The 15,984-nt window shown below is 39.7% G+C and overlaps 1 protein-coding gene across 10 annotated transcripts in view; it reads left to right on the top strand.

Moving 5' to 3' along the window:
* Nrg3 (neuregulin 3) overlaps positions 1 to 15,984 on the top strand; it is a 1,054,015-nt gene that overhangs the window by 1,000,424 nt on the left and 37,607 nt on the right. The gene's annotated exons all lie outside the window — the stretch shown is intronic.

The following is a 15,984-nucleotide window of genomic DNA, read 5'->3' as shown; positions in this document are numbered from 1 at the left end:
ATCTTGATGGAAAATCAAATAAAATTCAGTGAGGCAAACTTAAGTTACTAATATCGCATATCATCAGTTTTCAAATACTGAAAAATGTACTTACTGAAATGTGAAATAAATTGTTTATTTGAAACTACAACTAAGATAAAAAGGAAAGATTTAAGACCCTCTTTTTTCATAAATTTTCTTTTTTTAATGATACAATCCATTCTTGCCTTGTGCAAAGAATGAATAAATCAAGATAACTCAGTAACTAGGACACAACTACCTCATCTGTGAGATAGTCAGTCTTTAATTTTATTGACTCCCAACATAAATAATCATTTTGGTTTCACAGGAGTTGGTTTCACTAAGGCAAAGAGGTACTATAAATGTTTGAGATTTTTCATTGGTTTCCTGCTAAGAAATGTTCAAAGGATCTGGAAATTGGTAATAACTTTTGATAGTCTATGGAACAGAAACACAAATACTTTCATAGACATGGTAGTATATAAGCCACATACTTCAGAAAAATATTAAACAATAACACCATGTACTCTGTAGTTCATTCCACCATTAAAATATATGTGTACAGGTGCTCTCCTGATGTTAGCCTGGCCTTGTGTACTGAATTTAAAAAATCCACTTTCAGTTTTGAAATTCTGGTGGACTACTTGATTCCATTTCTTTAGGTAGCCTTATTGAGGTTTCACTGAGTGAGCTTTAATTGATGGGTCTGCAAATGGAAGGCTTGGGAATGAAGAGGAGCTTTGTAAGGGGAATGCCATTTAAACCATTTGAACCAGGAAGGTACATCCATTAGTCCAGCTCTTTTGGTACCCGTCTTATGGGAGCTGTGACTCTGGCCATGCCTGTCACTCTGGACAATGTTTTGGTATTGGATCAAATTTGAGAACATTTTGTGAAAGGGATTGAGATGTCCTTTTCAGAGTGCCGGTCATGAATGCAAGCACATCAAGCATGATGAGAAGGCGCTAGGAGTTTGTACCCACTTTCAGGCTTATTCATTGCACCGAATGATGGTGCAATCAGAAGGTCATAATTATAGACTAATGTAGATTCATGTCACACTTAGTTTCCTGGAGAGGGCTGAAGGGCAACTTGAAGAATCAGATTTAGCTTCATAAAATTGATCCTATCCATCTTAATGGATCCAAACTATTCACTGATGTCAAAGGCATTCCAGAGAAGAATCTTCCATGTTGAGCAGTTCGGGGAAAAAAAAAAGTTTCTGTCTTCTCCAGACAAAAAAGATATTATAGATCTTCTATAAGAATAAAGGCTTTTAGACCAAATACCCTCCTCATATCTTCATGGAAGAAAGGAAAAAGAACAATACTGTTTTTTTTTTTTTTAATGATGGCTTATTGTGTGTCAAATAGAACACAGAAACATACAAAAGCATTGTTTAAAAGTACTTTTTGTGCTCCTAAAACCTAGATTGGAAGGGATTAACATCCTATTTTATAGATAAGGGCACAGAACCTAGAAAGGGTGAAGCTTTTCCTCAAGTTTAGCTTGCTTAATTCATTGTAGAATTGCTATATAAACCTATTTCTCTTCCACGCTGATAAGTGTTATTTCATTTCTTATCACATCTTGGTGTTGGTAAGGTACTGATTTTCCAGGTAGAGAAGTATAAGACCACACTGCTTTTTTCTCCCAGCTAGGAATGAGTTGTAGTCAGGCTATCTGTGGCCACTTACTCTTTCTGTGAATTTAGAGCCCTGTGTAGTTCAATTCTCTGCATCTTCAATTCTTCATGGGCAACTGTGGTTGATAATGATCTTGTATCTAAGAGCTTTGTGATGTAAATTCTCAAAAGTTGATCCTGTTCTGGTTGCCACTGTTATTCTAACAAGCCTTTTTTCTCAGGCATGACTACACAGAACTGGACCAATGAACAGCACACTTTAGTGCCACCTTCTGCCCTACATCTCAGGAGCACAGAAATGAGACTGTTCTTGAGTCGGAAGTTATCACTTCTTACCAGCCAAAATAGAGTTCCATCTATCTGCAGATTATGGTACAGCAATTCATGAGCTATGTATGGTTCAGCAAGAAAACTGAATCATTCCTTGTGATTGGAGCACTGGCCATGTATATTTCTGCAGCTTTGCATGTGCAGAACCTGCAGCTTGAACTGGTCAAAGCATCTATTACTGTAGGCTTTCCCAGAGGGAAGCCAACAGTGTACCTGCTGGGAGCCTGGAAAAACTAACAAAACTATTGCAGGTGGCTGAACAGGCAGGGCATTTCAAAGAACTTGAGCAGTCGGGGGTGGGGGTGGGGGTCATAGAATAGTATTTTTTTTTAAATGTTTAGCTAAAGTCTAATTACTCACTTATATTCATTTCAAGCATAGTGTTGGCTCCAAATTACTAAGTGATGACTAAATAACACCAGCCAACTTTATCACCCAGGATTACAGGCTTCCATTACTGTGGGAGCATTCTGGTGTCCAGAGAGATAACAGCTCAGTAGAAAGTAGTAAGGGTCCATACACTTTCCATATCAAGGAAGCTATTCTTTGCTTCCTTTTTGCATCTTTAAGGGGAAATCCCTTTCTCCTTATATGCAAATGGGGGGGTGTTCCCAGGGATCAGCAAATATGTAGGCTTTGTATGCCTTGCTTCGAACTGCTCATTTCCACCAAGGTAACGCAAGAGCAGCCATGGACACTCACCAACAGATGGACAAGACTGCAGCTCCCTAACATGTGTTTACAGAAACAACTGCATTTGTCTAAAGTTATCAGGCCCTCTTCTTCATAGTTTATGCACTCAACAGTGTGCTCACAAAGCCCCATACTCACCCAAGCCTCCATTTCCTTATCCATAATGCATCCCCCTCGGATCCTGAGAATGCCTGTTTCACATAATTGCACAGGGTTTCCTCAGTTGTGAGACCAGTCAGGATCTCTTAAAGTGGGGACAAAGTGTGAATTACCTGAAGAACTGTTGCCTTGGACACATCAACTGACATGTACATTTGGGGGTGGATTTTCACTGTTGTAAAGTGGAATGTTTTCTCCAAGGAGGCATGACAAGGACACACGTCACCCAAAGCATATGTATCTGCTTCGGCATACAGAGATATTCTGTTGAAAACCAGGATGGCAATATCCTCTCCTTCCATCCCTGTAAGATGCTAGAGGAAGAGCTCTAGAGGCGAGGAGGAAGGGCTCCAGCTCCTAATATATTCTGCTTTGACAACTCTCTTTACTCTGTTGTTCTCTCCTAAAATGAAGTTGTCTTTTGAGCCATTGTTATCAAAGCTGGGCTATCATTTCTGTGGCCTGAGGGATCCTGGTACCATTTTCCTTTTCAGAAAGCAAATATTAAAACAGTCCCCAGGTATCCTATTTCTCTTCCCAAATGGTGGCTCCGCCAGCAGTGCCTGTGGGCTTGTTTATGTGGATGAATTTTCCTCTGACTGTGAGCTACTTATTTTACGTTTGGTACAATGGCTATTTCTTTGCAAAGTTGACTTCCGTGCTTTCTACCTGTCATAAGGGATCAATGGCTATGTGATGCTAACAGAACTAAACTTTTGTATAAGACAAGGGAATATTTGATGTTTCAGCCTGTGGAAACCCCCTGCCTTCTCTGCCTTCGTCCTCAGGGACAACAGCAGGCACAGACTTTGTGTGCATCTCTTTCTTGAAGTTTGTGGTTTCTCATAATTGCTTGATTCATACAAAACAGCCACTCTGTGAAGTTATTCTCAATTGATAATGCAAGGGCATAGCAGGGGATGCTGAGAGAGAGAGAGAAAGGGAGCTTTCTTTCCTTTCTTCAATGTGGTTGTTACACCCACATGCTACCTTTTCTGTCTATTCCCCCCTTTGTGGTAACTTCTTTGCAGGGTTTCTGTTAGCATTTGTGATATAAAATACGTTCACACCATAGTTTTAAACTATAAGAAACATTTAATTAACAGACATTATTAAAGGATTCCACTATAGGTGACACTATAAGAGTCCTAGGGTTTCTATTGCCGTGAAGAGACATCATGACCACAGCAACTCTTATAAAGGAAAACATTTAATTGAGGAGGGCTTACAGTTTAGAGGTTTAGTCCATTATCATCATGGCAGAGAACATGGTGGCACACAGGTATACATGGTGCTGGAGAGTTAGTTCTACATCTGGGTTGGCAGACAGCAGGAAGAGAGAGCAGCACACTTCTTCCAACTAGGTCACACCTACTCCAACAAAGCCACGCTTCCTAATTATGCCACACACTATGAGCCTATGGGAGCTATTTTCATTCAAACCACTACATTGCATTCCCTGGACCCCATAAGCTGGTAGCCATATCATATCAAAGCAAAAAATGTTCAGTCCAACTTCAAAAGTCCTCATTCATATTCTATCACAGTTTCAACTCTGTTTAAAAGTTCAAATTCAAGTATCTACTGAGACTCATGGCAGTCTCTTAACTGCACCCCCCTATAAAATGAAAATGAAAAGGGAGATCACATACTTCCAACATGTAATGGCATAGGATATTCATTACTATTCCAAATTGGAGGAAAGGGAACATATCAGAACAAAGCAAGACTGAAAACCAGCTAGGCAAACGTTCTTCAGGTCTCCAACTCTTTTCAGCTTTGTTGACTGGAACACACTTCTCTATCCTTGGGTGTGTCTACTCCATGTTAGCAACTTTCCTTGGCTGGAATCCCATGACTCTGGCATCTCTAACATCTTGGGGAATTGAAGGCAATCCAGGCTTCACCTTCAGATCCTCACACAATGGCCTCTTGGGCCTCTATGCAGGGACACCTCTGACACATTCCTGGCCACAGAGGCTATCCTTAGTCATAGTGGGAGATTCCATAATCTCCTTTGTTGATCCTTGACTTTAAAGACAGAACTAGATGACTGAAGCATCCAACTCCTACTTGTTACAGATAAAACATGCCCTCTGGTTCAAAACAAAAATTCACTAGCTTTCTGTTTCTGATGATTTCCTTTACTGCTTGAGCTTCGCTTTCCTGGAACTCACTCTGTAGATGAAGATGGCCATGAACTTAGAGATCCACCTGCCTCTGCCTTCTGAGTGCTGGGATTAAAGGTATGCACCACCTTTTCTGGCCCTAAGCTTTTTTTGTAATGTCTTCTTATTTTTCATTAAATTATTTTTCACAAGTTAGAAGCTTTAGCTGGATGGAGTCTTACTCTGAGGTCAGCACTCCCTTTATTTCACTTAGCATCAGGCTTTTCTTTAATCTGTTTATACTTTCCAGTACCCCCTTTCTCCTCAAATTGTACATTTTGTATCTTTCATTGCTCAACTTGCTCCAGCCCATTATAGAATTACGTAAGAGGAGCTACTAAAAACCACACGACACAGTCAACACTAGGCTGTTCTGAAATCTGCTTGGCCAAAGCTATTGATCCATAACTCTTCAATGTAGCCTCAGGTAGATTTTTTTTTGGACAAGAACAAAAAGCAGCCATATTCTTTACCAAAATATCTCAAGAATGGTTTCTAGGACACACACTAGAATTCTTTTCCTCAGAAACCTCTTGAGCCACACCTCCACTGTTCAAGTTACCCACAGCAACACTGTCTTCATGCTCCTACTAGTGTAGACCATTGAGTTCTACTTAAAGCATCGAACTGCTTCCCTAATGCAAAGTCTCAAAGTCCACATACCTCCAAACAAAAGCATAGTGAGGTCACAGCAATACCCCAGTCCCTGGTATCAACTTTTGTCTTAGAGTTTCTATTGCTATGAAGAGACACAATAACAACAGCAACTCTTATAAAGGAAAACATTTAATTGGGGAGGGTTTACAGTTGAGAAGTTTAGTCCATGATTATCATGGCAGGGAGTATGGTGGTATGTATACAGGTACACATGGTTCTGGAGAGACAGTTGAAAGTCCTACATCTGGATTGGCAGACAGCAGAAAGCAAGGGTAACACTCTGCCTGACTTGGGCTTCTGAAACTCCAAAGCCCACTTCTAGTGACACACTTCCTACAAAAAGTCACACACACTTCAAAAATGCCATATCTCCCAATAGTTCCACTCTCTATGAGCCTATGGGTGTCATTTTCTTTCAAACTACTACAATAAACATGCGTTTGGATGAGAATACAGTGACGAGTTTGGAATCCTGCTTATACTAATCCCACACGTGGTTGTATATGGTGTTTGCAGGCTACTGTACAGTCTGCATAGCCCAAATAGCTCTGTTGTCTGCTCAGTCAGGGTCCAGCCTAACTACATTCATGTTGTCCTACTTCCTCCAAATTCTTCCAGAGCATGGGAACTAAACTGGTAGTAAAACTCCCTGGGAGTTGTAATGGTAAAGATCCGACTGCAGAATTGGAACACAATATGGCAGTTCATGCAGTGGTAGTTTCCCCATCTGTATTGTCTACAAGCACAGACAATGGGTGCCCCCCCCCCGACACCCTGCCTCAGAAAGTGGTTGCAGGATAGAAGACGAGGAGAAGCTTCCACTTCATGGAAGTCTCAGGTCTAAATAGTATGTTTCTGGCTTGGTGAGTAGAATGACAGAAACGGGGAAAATTCTAGTCTGGAGTAAAATGCACATTGATATGGAGGGGAGGAAGGGGGCAGAGTCTTGTCTTCAAGCCTGGAGCAGAACCTGTAGTATGCAATGGCAAGAGAGACAGCTCATGAGTTAGTTAGTATAGCCCCAGATAGTGCAGAATAACAAGCACACCCCATTTTATCCCTAATTCCCCTGCTATGTTTTCTCTACCTCCAGCAAAAACGGTGTTGGTTCAAACATAAAGTTTAGGCACGATGCCTCATCTTTCCAAGTCCTTCCTACTTCATAGTTTCTCCACTACAACAAAACCTCATGACTTTCAGTGACAATCCTTGATTAAACAAATTCTGTTTTGAGGTGTTTTACATTGAATGGCCTTAAGACTTAAATAAATGTCAATGACAAACTATTAAAAACACCCAACCTTGAATTTGGAATGCAACACATCATGGTTGCTCCTTGGAGAGGCTATTTGAGATGCTCAGGCATGGAAAACTGGGCCAAGAGAAACAAATGGCACACTGCTCAATATCTACAGAATCATCCTGGATTAAATAGCAGAAGCTGCTCTTGTACTTTACAATGCAGCTTCTGTTTCTCTTTTGACACCTCTCTCTGTATTTTAAACTTACATTGCTTCTTCTGTTTGATTTTGAGCTCCTTGGGCAAGAAGGTGGGGCCATCACAGCCTCTCCTGCTTCTGTTCCTCCTTTTCCTTACTCCCTAATTCTTCCTCTTCCTGTTCCTCTTCCTTCTGCTTCATCTAGTCTTCTTCCTCCTCCTCCTCCTCTGCTTCTTCTTCTCCTCCTTGGTTTGTGTTTCTCTTTTTGCTCTACTGTTATTGAGTCCTGCATTATCTGCCCTTGTGGTGTAGGACAGTGGATGGATAAATGGGTTCCCTTTCATAGTCCTCAGGTACAGGACCGGAAGAGATCAGTGAAAAGAGTGGATATATTCCAATTGGAATCAAGGATGTGTGTTTGAGTCCCAGATCTGTTCCTCTTAGAGCTTTTTTCTCCCAATCTGTGAAATGAAGATAATATTATTCTGAACTAATCTGCTGACATGATCACTGATAGACAGTTGCCTGAATCTATTCTTCTTTCCCACCCAGTGGGCAAGACCACAGTGGAGATTCCAACATCCTGAAGAAGCTCTCAGCTTCATTCCTTTATGTCCACACTTGTCCACACTTACATGCCTGTCAGCTGTTTTCATTTTGAAGGCATCACTTACTTGCCCCTTGTATTGTAGTCCTTAAGAGACGATTTAGCTGTCTGCTTGCTGAATGCTGCTGAACTCACACTGCACTCACATCATCATCTCTGAGGTTGGCCTTGCCACATCTACAGCTTACTTTCAGATGAAGTTCCACAGTCTGCTTTCTTTTTGAGATTTTCTAGAAAATTGTCCATAAATCAATCAGTTTCATCTTTATAGTTAATTAAACATATTTAAGGAAATAGGTGTTAGACTTTAAATATAGTTTTGATAGCCTTCTGTGAAGCATTGCAAGTATGGGTTCGTGTAGACATGATATGAGCAGAAATATCTATATCAACCCTTTCTTATATACATCACATAAATGTCTCCAATGGCAAAAAAATTTGATAAAGCTTATTTAGCTGAATCTTCTTATTCTTTCTATAAATTCCAGTAAGACATATCAATTGTCCTCATGCTATGATGTGATTCTTGAATGTACTAGGCTTTGAAATTAAGTGGTCTCTTGATTTTGGCATAGGTAAGATACCAGTTTGACAGGTTGGCAACTGCTCTCTCTTCTCTCTCTCTCTCTCTCTCTCTCTCTGTGTATTTGAGTGATAAAGACTGTGTTGGTCCTTTGTTCCTCTATCTGTGGGTTTCTCTGTAAATAGAGCCAAGTTCAATGGGACCAGATGATGCAGTAAACACTGATTGATTCTGTCCAGCAAGCTCTTGATAAAGGGTCTGGCACTACCCACAATTCCTACTCTGCTTGAACTTTTACACTAGACTGGAGGAAAGTAACATTTCCTGTGATTGGGAGAAACCCAAATATTGTACTTACTTTTTCATTACTAAAGGAGGTCACCTAACTAGAGCAGCTGTGATCATGACTAAGAGGAGAATGACTCTTCTTCCAGCTGGAGAGTCCTACCTCTAAGACCTAGGCCCTGAGGCACAACCCATGTTCCCCTACCCCCACCCATTGCTGCCCCAGTTGCAGGCAAGTAGGGAAGATTCCAGCAGGCAGACCTTCCCGCCAACACTTCAGAGGGACCCTGTAATCTATAAGACCCACTCCCTCCCCCAAGCCCCAGTGACCCCAGAGGCTCCCTGAGGCAGAATCTGCCAGCTCTGATTAGCCCAAGAGGTGAGTGACTCTTCTCCCAGCTGGGGAGCAGCTGTGGTCTTTGGCAGAGAGATTCCAGAAGAATGGCAGGCTTGAAAGTCTTGTTTCTTCCTTCTCACCCTTGTCCACCTTCCTCCTTGATCCATCTTCAACTCTCCCTACCATCCTCTCCCTTCGATTACAGTCATGTTTGGTATTCCCATCTTCCTCTTTGCCATCATCTTGATCTCTCCTGCTTCTTCAGCCTCTTTCTCCTATCCTTACAGCAGAAATATTTGATTGGCACCAGATCCACATGCAAAATATACTTTGGCTAACTCAGCTATAAAAGAAGCAATTAAAAATTTTATTTCATTGGAAGTGGATAGTCTTTCCAACATGGTTGCCCACAGATGGTACAAATGTATGCCTGATATATGGGACTTACATCTCACAACAATTTCCTAGTGACAGGGTAGAAAGAACCATGTTCATTTACTTCTGCTACTTTGAAAGGCAGCATGCACCGTATGCCAGATGCGACATTTCTTATGCTGCCTCAAGTCATTGTCATAAATAGAAATATTGCTGTTCCTCTCTTCTGAAGCCACTCTAGCAACTGTTCCTAATGTTTCTTTGACACCTCTGTATCCTTTCTTGCCTCCTACTCAGGTGGATTCTTCTCTAATCCACCCCATCATATTCACATCACACTTCTTAAATGCTTCTCACACTGTTTTCTATTTCTTCTTATGCAACCATCCCTCTAGCTGGCTTGTGGGATTTATGAAAGTCTATCTTGCTCCTGTTTGTAGTTGGAGGGAAATCCTATAGTACTGTCTGCTGTGGAATGTAGAGGAGAGTCCACTAAGCCTTGATGGTAAGCTTCTGCTTGCCTTCAGTTTTAGTCTAGTTTAGAGGCAAATTCTGTTTTGTTTGTTTGTTTATTAGAGATTTATTGTTGTGTATGTGAAAGTGTGTGTGTCTCTGTGAGTATGTGCCAAACAAGTGCTCACAAAGACTAGTAAAGGGTATCCGGTCTACGGGAACTAGAGTTACAGGAGGTTGTGAGCTGATCTATGATGGTTTGGGAAACCTAACTTTTGTCTTCTAAGGGGCAATAAGCACTCTTAACTATTGAACCATCTCGCCAATTCTCAGGGTTTGATTTTTTTCATACCATATATTCTGGTTACAGTTTCCTCTCCCTCTATACCTCTCAACTCCTCTCCACCTCCCCTCTCATCCATATTCATACCTTTATGTTGTTAGAAAATAAACATGTAACTAAGGAATAATAATAAAATAAAATAAAACATAAACAAATTGGAAAAGAACGAAACAAATAAACAAGAAAAAGAGCCAAATAAAAAGCACAAACAGATATGGATTCAGAGACATACACATTTGCACTCACAGGAATCCTACAAAACACAAAACCAGAAGCCATAGTATATACACAAATGGCCGGTAAGTTGAAAAAAAAAAAGTCCCGACACAACATTATGAGACAAAAAGAGCATCTAAAGATTCGGCTGAGCGATGAATTCATTTTGTGTTGGTCATCTACTGCTGGGAATGTGCTTTACTCCTGAGTGGTTTGTTTTTCCAGTGAGACTCCCTTAGAGAAAACTTGCTCATGTGCAAGTGACTATCAGTTGGAGACAGCTTCTGGGGTAGGGATGGGGGCATGTGTCCACTTCTCCTTTCAACTCTAGAACCACATCTTTATCAGATCTAATGTACTAGATCTATAGTTTCTGTAAGTTCTTATGTGTACCAGGCCTGCTGTATCTAGGCCTTGATTCCTTGGAACAGACGTTCCCCTCTGGCTCTTCCAATTTTTTTCTACCTACCCCCCTTCCTCCAAGTTCCCTAAACCCCAAGGGAAGGAATATGAAGGAGATAATTCTTTGAAGGCTGAGTGTTGTAAAGTCTCTCACTCTCTGAACAATATCTGTATTTGTTTCCATTAGCTGGATGAGGAGGCTTCTTTGATGATAGCTGAACAAGGGACCTATGTATAAGTACAGGAGAAGCCATTAGGAGTAATTTTATTGCTATATTCCATTGGCAGAACAGTAGTATTTGGTCTTACCCTAAGTCCCTGGCCTACTCAGTCTTGGGTTCTTTACTCTTCTGATCTCTTACAGTTCATTCTTTCCTGAGCTGCTACACATATTGATATCATGTTGTTATCACTGCATAACTGGAACCTGACTGCATTCCCTGCTAGTGACAACGTGCTGCTTTACTTTACCTGGGAATTCCGTTACTGAATTATAAATTGGCCCTTAGCCTTTTTTTTTTTTTCTTTGACTAGGAAAACAAAATAAAGCTCAAAAGTCATTGACTTGTCTCATGTCTTTATCTTAGAGCCTATATACTTCGTAGTGTACCATAACATTGATTACTGAACACCAGAAGTCCTTATTAAGTCTTTTTAAGACTGGTCAAACATCTTATGGTTACTACTCTTGTCCATTCTAGAGACCTATTATAGCATGAATTCCAGTTGGTCTTAATAATAAAAACCTCAAGCCAGATAACAGGGTAAATGCTGAAAGATCAGTAAAGGAGCCAGCCACTAGAGAGACTTCTTACCTCTCCTGAATCCTCAGCCTGAAAGGGACCAAGCTCCTGTCTCTGACTCACCTTATCACTTCCTCTCTGCCCAGCCACATCACTTTCTGTTTCTTCCTCCCTAGTGCTGGGATTAAGGGTGTATGCCTTCCAAGTAATAGGACCAAAGGCATGAGATCCCAAGTGCTGGGATTAAAGGTGTGTGCCACCACTGCCTGGCTCTAAGGTTGACTAGTGGCTAGCTCTTTACTCTGATTTCCAGGCAAGCTTTATTTGTTATATCATAAACAAAATATCAACACACTTCCCCTTTTTTGGCTAAAATAAAAAAAGAAGATTATAACTAACATAATAGAAACTATATACAGTAAGTACAATAACTATACACAATATATACAGGCAATAAATACATCAATAATGTCTACTCTGTTAACATTTAACAAATTCAGAGAAAAACACTACATTATTTATCCTATCTTGGTGAGTCCAAAACGTTGTACCTAATTCAGTTTCTATTTTGACTTGCATTCCTAAAACTATCTTTTAATGTCTTTCAATTTTATACATTTTGCATATCTTTAGTGAATTGCTTTCCTGAATCTGTTTGGGAAGGGGACTTCCAGAAAGAAATGTTTGTGTTGGCTGTGAAGCCTTGAAGTACCCACTGGATGTCCAAGCTTCTCTGAACTTGGCTAGCAGTACTGATAGTCCCTGAACCATTCCAGACAGACTTATTATGTACATTCTGAGGACCCACCTTCCAGTGTTAAGTGTGAGCTCAGTGAGGGTCTCTTTCATTTTCCTTCAGGATCTCTTTTATCTTTAAATGATTTTTAATGTATTTGTCAGACCATTTAACTGCATTTTTAGTCATCAAGTTAAAAGATACCAATCTCAGTTTCTAAATATTCTAAACATTCATTTTATTCTCTTTACTGATTAAGGTTCATCTGAAACTCCCTTTAAGCTCCTAATATTTTAAGCTGTCCCTAACTTTTGTTGATGTTTAGGAACAAACTTCAGAATGCCTTCTTTATCGAAGAGTAATTAATGCTGTATAAATCTACTTCAATTTAATCTTGTTATGATGAAGACATAAAGGCAGAGTCTAACAGTCAAGGAGAACCTGACCTATACAGATTATAAGGTTGATTTGCTGGACTGAAGCAAGTGTTGGAATTAGGCACTGATGAATGCTGCTGCAGGCTCCTTTCATACCGTGGCTTCATTAGTAAATATTGTTGTAGTATGATGATTTTGCTTCTGTATGTAGATCCTTAACTGCAGGGCCTCACATAATGAATATTTGGATAAGGAGCCCCAGTGGTATTGTTAGGTTGACTTTTAAAATAACAGTCAAGGAAATCAAGTTTTCCTTGTTACCTAGTGACCACATAGGGTCTTATTTGCATATGTTGAGAATACAGTTGTCCAGCTGGGAACATGGCTTCTGTATATGACTACAGGTGTGTGTGTGTGTGTGTGTGTGTGTGTGTGTGTGTGTGTGTGTGTGTGTGTGTTGTGTGCGTGTGTGTGAATGTGTGTGAATATAATTTAGAAATCCTCTCGTTTGTCTAAGTTTCTTTGTTTGTGGTTTTTTGTTTTTGTTTGTGTTTTTTTAAATGGGGCTACCACACAAACAGAACACATTTAGCAGGAACACATCCTCTAGAGCATTTATATCTGACAGCTTAGAGCATTTACATCTGAGAGCTCAGAGCACTTACATCTGACAGCTTGGTACCATCTCTTAGTCCTTTACCTGTGTTTACATGTATAATCAACATTTCTACTTCAATATTTTATGGGCTCTTGAAATTGGTAAGTTGTAAATGGAGTTTGTCTTTGCGTCCTACTCTGAGTATCCTCTCCTTAGTACAGAAGGCTGACTTCTTGACCTGTAAGTATTTGACTAAAGTTCCCCTTTATTCCTGCATTCTCTGTCCTGCTGCTACTCCTTGCTGTGCAAACACCCATCACTGCTTACCTGAGCAGGTGCAATGGCATCCCATCTGGATTCTTTATCCACTCCAGCCCAATCCACTCCAAGTTCATTGCTATGTTACAATGAAAATAGGAAATTAATCTCCTGGCTCTCCTCTGACATACTTCAGTCACTTCCTGGGATTATAATGACACATTCATTGTATACCATGTCCGTGCTGCCTCTGTGCTGCTCTGCTTACTCCAGATTTATCTCAGGGTCTTTGTATGAGTTGTTTTCTACACCCGAACAATGCCTGCCATCCCATGACTTGTGTCTAAAACTGACTTCTAATTTACATTTCCCCTCTGCTGAGCTCTTAAAGATGGGGTTTCCTATAATACACCTCTGCAGTCATATATATATATATATATATATATATATATATATATATATATATATATATATATATCCTCTGTAGAGCAAGCTACTCGTATTTCTTTTTGTGTTGGTTTAGCTGTCAACTGCTGCTCTAGTGGATTACTAAACCTATGATGGGGACTTGTGTCTATTTCTTCTTTCCCTTCATCCTTAACACCAAATATCATTTCTGCATACTGGTGGCATGGGGGGAAAATATCACTACATTACTTGCACTGAAGAGATATGGAGTAAATATGTAATGCAGTACATTATGGATACTTTCTGTTTAGAGAAAAATTAGCAAAGACTTTGTTCTGGAAGCCAGGGGATGAAGAGAAAATATCCCCTTTGAGGGCAGAAAGTTTCGACAGGCTCAGACAACATGGGCATTAGGTTCTTAACAGAAAGAATGTCTTCACTTGCATAACTCAAAATCCCTATTTTACTAAAGGGACTTGGAATATTTCTCTTCGGCTTTTTATTTTAAGATTTATTTCTATTTCACATATATGAGTGTTTGACTGTATATAGGTAGGTACATGACATGCAATATCTTTAGAAGCCATAATATGGCATCAGAGTCCTGGGAACTGGAGTTACAGGCAGTTATTAGCTGCCATGTGGGTGTTGGGAACTTAACCCTGATTCCACTGAGTCATGGGTCTAATACCAGCTTCTATATTTTGTGGTTGTTTCTCTGGCTTTTAAATCAGCAATGCTGCCCCATTCATTGTCATTTTCTATTATCCTTCCTGATAGAGCTTTACATATTTAGGTGGTATTGGGTTATATAAAATATTTAAAGAAAAATCATGTTTTGAGACGCTTCTAGACTTCTATCATTAGGCTAATAATATCTAGAACAAAACAAGTAATAATCCTATTTGAGAGAGGAAATTCTAAAGTTAATAACTTTTCAAAATTATAGTGAAAATGGCAAAGATGGAATTTGAACTTCAATATCCTTTGCTTTGAACACCACTTTGCTGACTCTAAGGGATCTGATTCATCATGACTTAAAATGACTCAAAAATATTAATGAAATATTCAAAAACACAGGATGATTTGCCATCTTGCTTACAAGAGTTGAACCATCATGATGCTAACAAGTATGTTTTCAAAGATAAATACTACAGTGGGAACAAACTTTTTGGAAAAGTAAAATGGTTTAAACTGCATTAAAATCTTAGAAAAGTCTGTTTGACAAAATTCCCACAATACACACAGGTAAAATCACTGTTTTATGTTGGGAAAGATAGTTATATAGTTCTGTGGCCAGAACCAACCCCAAATCCCAAAGTGCACGGCAGCTTGGCCCTTCCTTGCTGTGTGTGAGTTTTGTGTAACTCCTTATGAGTCAAAGGCACCAATAGCATCATCGCCTGACCACAGCTGGCTCTCTAAATTCATTTTAAGCTTTTACTCTTTTAATTTCACTCTTGATTTAAACTCAGAATTGGTTTTGTTGCACTTCCTAGGCTACTTTTGTCTGGATTCAAAAAGCAGGGAACACAACAGGCAGATTATATGTGGAAATCATTCATGTTAGTGGGAACAACCTTATTTTTGCTATGTTTTGTTTTAATGGGTATCATCATCCTTCATATTCAAAATTGTTATTGGTAATGGCAGGACAGGATTAGCTGTCTTATGAAATTCACATTTGTGCTACTGTAGTGATTTTACTACAATCTAGCAAGATGGAATGCTTTGGAATTATTTGCTTCTAAGATCAGCTGGAACATTTAATGAGCTTACAAATGTAGGGTAGAAAGGATGACAATTTTTAAGATGACAATATGCTCCCAGCAAGGTCTCCATGACATATTCTGCATCTCGGCTTTGAGCACTTTCAAATTTAAAATATTCACCCCAGCTTGTTAATCCACATAATAGTCCCTCTCCATTTACTGGGAAAACAGAATAACCTAAAATTTCTTCTAGGTTTACTTTACATTTTCCAATATTCTCGCATGAACCAGCAATTAAAATGTAAATGAAGCCTAAGAAGGATGGATGCTTGTGAAGCATCGGTTTGAGATGCACTTTCACAGGAGAAAGAACTCGAAAGTATGCAATCAAATTTAAAGAGAATCTATGGCAGATGGTGTCAGAAAAAGAAATAAAGCAGCCTTTTGCCGTGCAGGTTTTGAGACAGGTGTGATGGGTTTGGTGCTGCAGTTGGCATTGCTGAGAGAGAAGCATCACACA

Source organism: Peromyscus maniculatus, chromosome 9 (assembly GCF_049852395.1).
Source record: "Peromyscus maniculatus bairdii isolate BWxNUB_F1_BW_parent chromosome 9, HU_Pman_BW_mat_3.1, whole genome shotgun sequence".
Classification (NCBI taxonomy): Eukaryota; Metazoa; Chordata; class Mammalia; order Rodentia; family Cricetidae; genus Peromyscus; species Peromyscus maniculatus.
This window is presented reverse-complemented; position numbering and strand designations above follow the sequence as displayed.